Genomic DNA, 10,156 nt, shown 5'->3' on the forward strand with positions numbered 1-10,156 from the left:
TAGGGGTAGGAGTAGGGTTAGGATTAAGGTTAAGGTTTTTGTTGGTAGAATGGAAGTTTAAGGTTAGGCGTAGGGTCAGGAATGGCTTTGGGTTAGAATCCAGCGCATTTAGGCTTAGGGATAGTGTTGAAATTGACAATTTAGTGTTAGGTTTAGAATCGAGCACATTAGGGTTAGAGTTATGGTTAGAATCCACTGCATTTAGGATTAGGGTTAGGGTTAGGGTTATTAGGGTCAGGATTAGAATCGAGAGCATTTAAGCATAGTGTTGGGGTTAGAGTTACGTTTAGGGTTAGGTTTCGTTGAACTGAGCGTTAAGGTTAGGGTTAGGGTTAGGGTTAGAATCAAGCGCATTTTTAGTGTTAGTGGTTGGGTTAGGGTTAAGGTTAGAGTGCATATAGACGTAGGGATAGAAGCAGGGTTAGGATTAGGGTTAGGGTTTGTGTTGGTAGAATCGAGGTTTAGGGTTAGGCTTAGGGTCAGGATTGCCTTTTGGGTTAGAGTCGAGTGCATTTAGGCTTAGGCTTAGTGTTGAGATTGACGATTTAGTGTTAGGGTGATAATTGAGCACATTAGGGTTAGAGTTATGGTTAGAATCCAGTGCATTTAGGGTTAGGATTAGGGTCAGGGTTAGGGTTATGTTCAGGGTGAGGGTTAGAATCGAGTGCATTTAAGGATAGTGTTAGGGGTAGAGTTATGTATAGGGTTAGCTTTCATAGAATCGAGGGTTAGGGTTATCGTTAGGGTCAGTATTGCCTTTTGGGTTAGAATCGAGTGCATTTAGGGTTAGGGTTAGTGTTGAGATTGACGATTTAGAGATAGTGTTAGAATCAAGCACATTAGGATTAAAGTTAAGGTTGGAATCCAGTGCATTTAGGGTTAGGATTAAGGGTAGGGTTAGGGTTATGTTTAGGGTGAGGGTTAGAATCGAGTGCATTTAAGGATAGTGTTAGGGTTAGAGTTAGGTATAGGGTTAGGTTTCGTAGAATCGAGGGTTAGGCTTAGCGTTAGGGTCAGGATTGCCTTTTGGGTTAGATTCGAGTGCATTTAGGGTTAGGATTAGTGTTGAGATTGACGATTTAGAGTTACTGTTAGAATCAAGCACATTAGGATTAGACTTAAGGTTGGAATCCAGTGCATTTAGGGTTAGGATTACGGTTAGGGTTAGGGTTATGTTTAGCGTGAGGTTTAGAATCGAGTGCATTTAAGGATAGTGTTAGGGTTAGAAGTAGGTATAGGGTTAGCTTTCATAGAATCGATGGTTAGTGTTAGGGTTAGGGTTAGGGTTAGGATTAGGGTTAGAATCAAGCGCATTTTTAGTGTTAGGGTTGGGGTTAGGGTTAGCGTTTGAGTGCATTTAGGGGAAGTTGAGAAGTTGAGTTCGGATTATGGTTAGGGTTTGTGTTGGTAGCATCGAGGTTTAGGGTTAGGCTTAGGGTCAGGAATGGCTTTTGGGTTAGAATCCAGTGCATTTAGGCTTAGGGATAGTGTTGAAATTGACGATTAAGTGTTAGGGTTAGAATCGAGCACATTTAGGGTTAGAGTTTTGGTTAGAATTCGTTAGGGTGAGAGTTAGTGTTAGAGGCAGGGGTAGGGTTAGAGTGCATTTAGGGGTAGGGGTAGGGGTAGGTTTAGGATTAGGGTTAGGGTTTGTGTTTTTAGAATCGAAGTTTAGCGTTAAGCTTAGGGTCAGGATTGCCTTTTGGGTTAGCATCGAGTGCATTTAGGGTTAGGGTTAGTGTTGAGATTGACGATTTACTGTTAGGCTTAGAATCGAGCACATTAGGGTTAGAGTTATGGTTAGAATCCACAGCATTTAGGCTTAGGGTTAGGAATAGGGTTATTAGGGTCAGGATTAGAATCGAGAGCATTTAAGGTTAGTGTTAGGGTTAGAGTTAGGTTTAGGCTTAGGTGTCGTAGAATTGAGGGTTAGGGTTAGGGTTAGGGTTAGGGTTACAATCAAGCGCATTTTTAGTATAAGGGGTTGGGTTAGGGTTAGGGTTAGAGGGCATATAGAGGTAGGGATAGGAGTAGGGTTAGGATTAGGGTTAGTGTTTGTGTTGGTAGAATCGAGGTTTAGGTTAAGGCTTAGGGTCAGGATTGCCTTTTCGGATAGAGTCGAGTGCATTTAGGGTTAGAGTTAGTGTTGAGATTGACGATTTAGTGTTAGGGTTGTAGTCGAGCACATTAGGGTTAGAGTTATTGTCAGAATCCAGTGCATTTAGGGTTAAGATTAGGGTACGGGTTAGGGTTATGTTCAGGGTGAGGGTTAAAATCGAGTGCATTTAAGGATAGTGTTAGGGGTAGAGTTATGTATAGGGTTAGCTTTCCTAGAATCTAGGGTTAGGCTTAGCGTTAGGGTCAGGATTGCCTTTTGGGTTAGAATAGAGTGCATTTAGGGTTAGGGTTAGTGTTGAGATTCACGATTTAGAGTTAGTGTTAGAATCAAGCACTTTAGGATTAGAGTTATGGTTGGAATCTAGTGCATTTAGGGTTAGGATTAAGGTTAGGGTTAGGGTTATGTTTAGGGTGAGGGTTAAAATCGAGTGCATTTAAGGATAGTGTTAGGGTAAGAGTTAGGTGTAGGGTTAGCTTTTGTAGAATCGGGTGTTAGGATTCGGGTTAAGGTTACCGTTAGGGTTAGGGTTAGAATCAGGAGCAATTTTAGTGTTATGGTTGGGGTTAGGGTATGGCTTAGATTGCATTTAGGGGTAGGGGTAGGAATAGGGTTAGGATTACTCTTTTTTTTTTTTTTTTTTTTAAAATGTAAAATTTTTAATGTTTCATTCAAATACAAGTAAGTTGCAATACAGACAATAGAAATATGATGCTTTCTTAGGGGCTGTTGCTTTGGAACAAACAAAATAACATCCCTTTACCTTGACTTGTTTGCAAATGCAGTGTTTGATGAGTTTTTATGTAAGTTAACATTAGAGTGTACCTAGAAAATCCTATATACAATAGCAGATTTTCAGTTGGTTTGAACATTTTGTACCAAGAAATTTAACAAAACTGCAAATCCATCTATTTGGTATCTCTGATCTTATAAACATCATGCATCTGACAAGAAATTGTACAGTATAACTTGCAAGATGTGCTTTTGAACAACTATATTTTGATGTAGCAATAATAATTTTAGTGGGGAAGAAAACCTGATAACTACCACCAGTGATACGTAAGATATTAATATTTTAAGTTTTTTGCAAATTTTTACACTAGTTGTAAAAAGTGAAATAATTTATAAGTTATTTTAAAAGAAACAAGCTCTTTAGTATTATACTTGTTTACTACTGTGCAAAGAATATTTTGATATTAATAAATCTCAGTGAATCAGTATATAATAGCTTATATTGAGGAAAAAGCAGGGTTCTTCTACTTTTATAGCTATTACTGTTTCAGGTGACTATACTTATAAAAGATATTGTTTTAATTAGACTAAGGATATAACTTTAATCACCAAATTCTAGCATTTGGTTTGTTGGGAGTTGGAAAGCAGTATTATCTATGTGGTACTATTACAGTGTAGTAATGGTGTCACTTCAGAAGCACTAGTGGTTTTAGTAGTGTTCATTCTGTAACTGCATATAGTTAGAGAACATCTTGATGTATTTCAGAATTGGCATTCCAGATTTTTTAAGTTTAAACTGTCAGGTTTTTTTTTCATATATATAAAATCTATTTTTCCTTGATTACACTTTTCTTGCCTTCTGTTCTAGAAGTAATGGTGCACTTAATTAGTATACTGGAACAAGACTTAAGTCTGGCCATAAAAATTGACAAGACAAACAAAACATAGTTTATTTTAGCATTTTGCTTGTTTTTTTTTAAATTACCAAGATTTTATATGTGACCAAAGAAAATGCACTTGAAATTGGTCCTTATAGTTCAATGAATTTATTCTACATTTGTATATTTAATAAAAACTGTCACAAAGCATTTGTGGTTTGTGTTATTTATGTTAATAGCATCCTTTGTTGGCACATTAAGCCATTAAAGGCACATTAAAATGCAGTTACTTATTTGGTTTGTGGATTATCAAACTCTTCCAGATTATTTTTTATATTCTTCCCATCCCCATTTTGGCTGTCATTCATAATTAACTCTTTCACCCAACATCAGGCAGAGAAAATATTTCCTCTAACTATCATGCTATACACTAACTACATTTCCTTACAGTATTTGGAGCAGTTTCTTTTATCTTGCCTATTATACAGAAAATTATATTTGCTGTTTAAAGTAATTTAGTGAAGTGAATTCTACATGTTACTAAGTATTAAAATGGCATTTAAATGGAAATTTAGATATGAGTACTTAGCTGAGCTTAGTTAACCAGTCACATTACCTTTCTCGATTATCCTGAATATTATCTAATATGCAAAAGCAAAATCAAGATTCAAAACTGTTTGATATTAGAAAATTTGCTTAGGTTGTACTTTTACTCAAATTGTAGAATGTGATTTCTCATGAAATCTCTGAACTATTTCATTACTCCTAAACTGTTACTGATCAAAAATGCCCTTGCTTTTAGTAATGTGTGGTTTGAAATAGTAATTTAAGTTTCTAGGACTTTCACTTGGATATTGATAGGATACATAATTTTTTATATATTTCTTAGTACTACTATAAGTTAACTTTCTAATTAACTAAAATAAACATTAATAAAATGAGGTTTGTGTCATGGAACACATTCTTGAAAACACTGAATCATTTTGAAGTACTTCTCTGAAATAGTACAGTTACTCCAATAGCAAATATGCTTTAGTTGCTGACTATTTGATAGACAAAGATTTCCTTTGGACTTACTAGGTGTTAAAGTACAGTGGAAACTGATTAGACTTTGGAGACACATCGGTACCCTGTAAAGTATGGTATCACTGCCCATAAATAGGTTAAATAGGTGATCTTGCATACTGTTATCTTCCATGTCTAAAGTTCGTGTGAAAGTTTTGAGTATTTTCAGAAGCATAATTTAAAACAGGATACATTAAATTGGTTTGAAAAGGGATGTTAAATTAGGTTAGATTTCCTTAATTTAGTTGAGTCTTATGCATGTGATTCAATCTAGGTAGGTATAAACTCAATAAGAGTTAAGATTGTTAAAGAAAATTACTATTGATGTAATTTTAAAGATTAAAAAATGAAAGGAATTCAGCTGGTGCACTACACAGAAAAAAACCAGACAAATCATGTAACAGGATGCAGACCATTAAAAACAGTCAACCAGGATCAATAAAAATCAAGAACCAAGGTACCCAAGTAATTTCCAGCCTTATCATAGTCACGCACTACACAGTGATGCCAAGGATGAGTGGTTTCTGTTCTTATGAATTAGCATTACACAGGGATCATGACAGATATCTAAGGATCATGAATGCAATCCGACAATACAATACCCATATAAAACAGACGAGGGCCTCATTTACAGGAAGTACAGTTTTATACATCTAATATCCCCAAATAAGAACATGAAGTGAAAACTCAAAAAAAACAAAACCTTTAGAGATACATCTGTATAGCCACGTTTTCATTTGAATTGGTTACACTACTAACAGTTTCTGATGACTAAACCAAATTACAGAGAGCATCTTATTTATGTGTTTGATACTGTTCTTTATCTAGATACAGATCTTGATACTGAATCTCTTGCTGACAGATGTGCAGCCAATTTGTCTCGAAAATCATGGAGATAATTATATTGCTTTATGGTCTGTATGGCCCCAGATCCTCTTAAGTCTCGAAGACTGTCAATCGCCTGCTGCGGTGACACTGTATCAGATAAGTATAGTAGGAGGCAAGCTGCTACAAGACAAGATCGCCCAAGTCCTCCATAACAATGTATTAAGGTTTTCCGGTTATTTTCAAGACAGACTGCAAGCTCCTGTAGGATTCCACAACATCGGTCTATATCAGGGGTATCTCCATCTGGGATAGGATGGTGGTGAATGATGATTCCATGCTGCTGATAGAAATCTAAAAGATTTGGTACTCGGTATTTTGACAGCTCTCCTCTGGTACAGAACACGAATATATCTTGTATACCATAGTTCTTAAGTTCTTCCATGTCCTTTTGGAGATTTCTCCTAACATCTTTAAATTTACAACCTGGAAGAGAACATAAACCTAGAAATTGAGAACAATTCACAAGGGATAAGGGTAGCCATGACACTTGAAATGGAGTCTGTTCGTTTTCAACTGGCTCTTCATCTGATGAGTCAAACTCACTCTGCATCGTACTAGGCACCTTCATCACCTTCACAGCGAGGCTGCCGCAGGATTACTCTTAAGGTTTGTGTTGGTAGAATCGAGGTTTACGGTTAGGCTTAGGGTCAGGACTGCCTTTTGTGTTAGAGTCGAGTGCGTTTAGGGTTAGGCTTAGTGTTGAGATTGGCGATTTAGGGTTGGGGTTAGAATCGAGCACATTAGGGTTAGAGTTATGGTTAGAATCCGGTGCATTTAGGGTTAGGGATAGGGTTAGGATGACGGTTATGTTTAGGGTGAGGGTTAGAATCGAGTGCTTTTAAGGATAGTGTTAGGGTTAGAGTTAGGTATAGGGTTAGCTTTCATAGAATCGAGGGTTAGTGTTAGGGTTAGGGTTAGGGTTAGGATTTGGGTTAGAATCAAGCGCATTTTTAGTGTTAGGGTTGGGGTTAAGGTTAGGGTTTGCATGAATTTAGGGGTAGAGGAGGAGTTGGGTTAGGATTAGGCATAGGGTTTGTGTTGGTAGAATCGAGGTTTAGGGTTAGGCTTAGGGTCAGGATTGCCTTTTGGGTTGGAGTCGAGTGCATTCAGCGTTAGGCTTAGTGTTGAGATTGACGATTTAGTATTAGGGTTAGAATCGAGCACATTAGGGTCAGAGTTATGGGTAGAATCCAGTGCATTTAGGGTTAGCGATAGGGTTAGGATGACGGTTATGTTTAGGGTGAGGGTTAGAATCGAGTGCATTTAAGGATAGTGTTAGGGTTAGAGTTAGGTATACGGTTAGCTTTCATAGAATCGAGGTTTAGTGTTAGGGTTAGGGTTAGGGTTAGGATTAGGGTTAGAATCAAGCGCATTTTTAGTGTTAGGGTTGGGGTTAGGGTTAGCGTTTGAGTGCATTTAGGGGAAGTTGAGAAGTTGAGTTCGGATTATGGTTAGGGTTTGTGTTGGTAGCATCGAGGTTTAGGGTTAGGCTTAGGGTCAGGAATGGCTTTTGGGTTAGAATCCAGTGCATTTAGGCTTAGAGATAGTGTTGAAATTGACGATTAAGTGTTAGGGTTAGAATCGAGCACATTTAGGGTTAGAGTTTTGGTTAGAATTCGTTAGGGTGAGAGTTAGTGTTAGGGGCAGGGGTAGGGTTAGAGTGCATTTAGGGGTAGGGGTAGGGGTAGGTTTAGGATTAGGGTTAGGGTTTGTGTTTTTAGAATCGAAGTTTAGCGTTAAGCTTAGGGTCAGGATTGCCTTTTGGGTTAGCATCGAGTGCATTTAGGGTTAGGGTTAGTGTTGAGATTGACGATTTACTGTTAGGCTTAGAATCGAGCACATTAGGGTTAGAGTTATGGTTAGAATCCACAGCATTTAGGCTTAGGGTTAGGAATAGGGTTATTAGGGTCAGGATTAGAATCGAGAGCATTTAAGGTTAGTGTTAGGGTTAGAGTTAGGTTTAGGCTTAGGTGTCGTAGAATTGAGGGTTAGGGTTAGGGTTAGGGTTAGGGTTACAATCAAGCGCATTTTTAGTATAAGGGGTTGGGTTAGGGTTAGGGTTAGAGGGCATATAGAGGTAGGGATAGGAGTAGGGTTAGGATTAGGGTTAGTGTTTGTGTTGGTAGAATCGAGGTTTAGGTTAAGGCTTAGGGTCAGGATTGCCTTTTCGGATAGAGTCGAGTGCATTTAGGGTTAGAGTTAGTGTTGAGATTGACGATTTAGTGTTAGGGTTGTAGTCGAGCACATTAGGGTTAGAGTTATTGTCAGAATCCAGTGCATTTAGGGTTAAGATTAGGGTACGGGTTAGGGTTATGTTCAGGGTGAGGGTTAAAATCGAGTGCATTTAAGGATAGTGTTAGGGGTAGAGTTATGTATAGGGTTAGCTTTCCTAGAATCTAGGGTTAGGCTTAGCGTTAGGGTCAGGATTGCCTTTTGGGTTAGAATAGAGTGCATTTAGGGTTAGGGTTAGTGTTGAGATTCACGATTTAGAGTTAGTGTTAGAATCAAGCACTTTAGGATTAGAGTTATGGTTGGAATCTAGTGCATTTAGGGTTAGGATTAAGGTTAGGGTTAGGGTTATGTTTAGGGTGAGGGTTAAAATCGAGTGCATTTAAGGATAGTGTTAGGGTAAGAGTTAGGTGTAGGGTTAGCTTTTGTAGAACCGAGGGTTAGGATTCGGGTTAAGGTTACCGTTAGGGTTAGGGTTAGAATCAGGAGCAATTTTAGTGTTATGGTTGGGGTTAGGGTATGGCTTAGATTGCATTTAGGGGTAGGGGTAGGAATAGGGTTAGGATTACTCTTAAGGTTTGTGTTGGTAGAATCGAGGTTTACGGTTAGGCTTAGGGTCAGGACTGCCTTTTGTGTTAGAGTCGAGTGCGTTTAGGGTTAGGCTTAGTGTTGAGATTGGCGATTTAGGGTTGGGGTTAGAATCGAGCACATTAGGGTTAGAGTTATGGTTAGAATCCGGTGCATTTAGGGTTAGGGATAGGGTTAGGATGACGGTTATGTTTAGGGTGAGGGTTAGAATCGAGTGCTTTTAAGGATAGTGTTAGGGTTAGAGTTAGGTATAGGGTTAGCTTTCATAGAATCGAGGGTTAGTGTTAGGGTTAGGGTTAGGGTTAGGATTTGGGTTAGAATCAAGCGCATTTTTAGTGTTAGGGTTGGGGTTAAGGTTAGGGTTTGCATGAATTTAGGGGTAGAGGAGGAGTTGGGTTAGGATTAGGCATAGGGTTTGTGTTGGTAGAATCGAGGTTTAGGGTTAGGCTTAGGGTCAGGATTGCCTTTTGGGTTGGAGTCGAGTGCATTCAGCGTTAGGCTTAGTGTTGAGATTGACGATTTAGTATTAGGGTTAGAATCGAGCACATTAGGGTCAGAGTTATGGGTAGAATCCAGTGCATTTAGGGTTAGCGATAGGGTTAGGATTACGGTTATGTTTAGGGTGAGGGTTAGAATCGAGTGCATTTAAGGATAGTGTTAGGGTTAGAGTTAGGTATACGGTTAGCTTTCATAGAATCGAGGTTTAGTGTTAGGGTTAGGGTTAGGGTTAGGATTAGGGTTAGAATCAAGCGCATTTTCAGTGTTAGGGTTGGGGTTAGGGTTAGGGTTTGAGTGCATTTAAGGTAGGGGAAGAGTTGTGTTAGGATTATGGTTAGGGTTTGTGTTGGTAGAATCGAGGTTTTGGGTTAGGCTTAGGGTCAGGAGAGCATTTTGGGTCATAATTCAGAGCATTTAGGCTTAGGGTTAGTGTTGTAGTTGATGATTTAGTTTTAGCGTTAGAATCAAGAACATTTAGGGATAGAGTTATGGTTAGAATTCGTTAGGGTTACGGTTAGTGTTAGGGTTAGGGGTATGGTTAGAGTGCATTTAGCGGTACGGGTTAGGGCACGGTTAGAATTAAGGTTAGGGTTAGTGTTGGTAGAATCGAGGTTTAGGGTTAGGCTCAGGGTCACGATTGCCTTTTGGGTTAGAATCGAGTGCATTTAGGCTTAAGGTTACTTTTGAGATTGACGAATTAGTGTTAGGGTTAGAATCACGAACATTACAGTTAGTGTTATGGTTAGAATCCAGTGCATTTAGGGTTAGCATTTGGCTTAGGGTTACTATTATGTTTAGGGTGAGGGTTAGAATCGAGTGCATTTAAGGATAATGTTAGGGTTAGATTTAGGTTTAGGGTTAGCTTTCGTAGAATCGAGGTTTAGGCTTCGGGGTAGTGTTAGTGTTAGGGTTAGGGTTAGAATCAGGCGCAATTTTAGTGTTATGGTTGGGGTTAGGGTATGGCTTAGAGTGCATTTAAAGGTAGTGATAGGAGTAGGGTTAGGATTAGGGTGAAGGTTTGTGTTGGTAGAATCGAGGTTTAAGGTTAAGCTTAGGGTCAGGATTGCCTTTTGGGTTAGAATCGAGTGCATTTAGGGTTAGAGTTAGTGTTGAGATTGACGAATTAGTATTAGGGTTAGAATCGAGCACATTAGGGTTAGAG

The 10,156-nt window shown here is 38.8% G+C and overlaps 1 pseudogene; it reads right to left on the reverse strand.

The window, feature by feature from the left end:
- Positions 1-5,418: 5,418 nt before the first annotated feature.
- Positions 5,419-6,266, reverse strand: LOC140501409 (cyclin-dependent kinase inhibitor 3 pseudogene; annotated as a pseudogene).
- Between the last annotated feature and the right edge of the window lie 3,890 nt (positions 6,267-10,156).

This window comes from Notamacropus eugenii, chromosome 4 (genome assembly GCF_028372415.1).
Source record: "Notamacropus eugenii isolate mMacEug1 chromosome 4, mMacEug1.pri_v2, whole genome shotgun sequence".
Taxonomy (NCBI): Eukaryota; Metazoa; Chordata; class Mammalia; order Diprotodontia; family Macropodidae; genus Notamacropus; species Notamacropus eugenii.